The following is a 2,008-nucleotide window of genomic DNA, read 5'->3' on the forward strand; positions in this document are numbered from 1 at the left end:
TGAATAAGAAATAAAATATTTCAGTCTATATTATATCAAATAAGTGAAAATAATAAAGAAATATAAAATAAGTGAAAATAAAAAAAATTCTTTATTATTATATTGTTGAAAATTAAACTAGATTTTAAGATTTACCAAAAACTTAGAGGAATGGAATCTCTTTAGATGCAAACCCTTGTTCATATTTTACATTGAAATTTTTTTTTACATCTTGATATATTTGATCCATAACTCTCATCACTTCATAAATAAAAAAAATTAAAATAAATTTACAGTGATTTATATTCAAATTCTAAAACATCTATACACAAACAACCATGGCAATCAACATTTCATTAGAAAAAAATAAAATAAATTAATTAATTAATTAAAAGAAATTTATAGTGATTTCTATTCAAATTCAAAAACATCTATGCACAGACAACGATTGCAATGGGTAGCAAGATAGGAAGAAAAAAATCAACAACATTGAATAGCTGTTAAATTAGACGTGGTTGGGAGCTTCCACGGACACAGCCAACTTCACCTAATTATCAATCTTGAAGTTAAAAGGCAGCATTATTCCATCTTCAATAAATAAATATAAAAGATACCAAACAAGTCACTTAAAATTAAAGGCATAGAAATGGTAATAATAACCTTATCCAAAGATGAAAGATGGCTCTATGTTTCTTACCTTCTCATTTGAATTTGCAAACAATTTCGAAATTAGAAGGTGGCATTATTCTATCTCAAATATAAAAGATACAAAATAAATAACTGAAAATTAAAGGCATAGCAATGATGATAATAACCTTATCCAAAGCTGAAACATTGCTCTATGTTTCGTAGCTTTTCATTTTAATTTGGAGATGTCTTTAGATTAGAGTGTGCTACATAATTCTAAAATTTATATTTAAAATTATATGTATAGTTGACAATAAAACAAAATTAGCAATTTAAATAGGAAAATATATATTAATAACTATTTTTTAAAGGTAGATGCATATTCAATATTCTTGAATATAAAATTAATCTGCCCACTAACCATCCTTGCCATGATTGAACCAGTAACCTAATGATAATTAAACCAAACACAACCATATTCAACTGATTTACACTTATGTTATTCTACACCATAAAGTCGATCATGATAATAACGATTACTCTACCATTTCTTCAATGTCAACGCTCGCATGAGGGTGAACGTTTCCTTGCACATCATCCTTCATTTCGCTTTCAATTCCATCATTAATTGCATGGCCAGCTTCAACTTGACCACTCCCTGCACCGTTGCCTTCCCCATCCACTTGGACAGCCACTCCTCCACTTATGGCATTGACTTCGCCTGCCCCAACTTCAGTTTGATCACATACTGCATGGTTACCTTCCATCCTCTGCGAAATAAACAAAATCACAGGTTAAATAGTGTGGAGGGTTTGTTTCCAGAACCATTGCATTGTTTTTAGTGATTTTTATTGATGTTTCGAACTATCACATATGCGTCATGTGGATTGATGATGAGCCACATGTGCTCCATGAGCGCATGTGATGATTCGAATCGTGCATAAAATAAGTAACTACAAACAATGCGATGGATCTGGAAAGAAACTCTCCAGATAATCCATAGTACTAATCACATAATACAAATAGCAGAAGTCTCATATCTGATAAGTTAAATATTTTATCATGTCCAAGTTATCCCAACAATACTTCTAAATATTTAAATATGCACGAATACTCGTAAATTTAAATATTTATATTAGAACACTAATAAATTTGTACCTGCTCCCGAACTCCTTTGGCTTTCCCAACTATATAAGTTGCATTGAATATTTCTTTTTCATTTCCGTTCTCTGCCCATTTAAGGCAATTTTCTATCAATGCTCTGTCCAGTTCCCTTTCTATGCAATGAACAAAAATGTTTGCCAACAAGCATCTAAGATCATGGATTGCATTAACAGAACTAGAATGATGCTTCATGGCTTTCCACGTTTTATATAAGCTACTGTTTACAGCCACCGCCATC

Source organism: Pinus tabuliformis, chromosome 6, assembly GCF_031772625.1.
Source record: "Pinus tabuliformis cultivar Carrire ecotype Pingquan chromosome 6, CPIR1, whole genome shotgun sequence".
Classification (NCBI taxonomy): Eukaryota; Viridiplantae; Streptophyta; class Pinopsida; order Pinales; family Pinaceae; genus Pinus; species Pinus tabuliformis.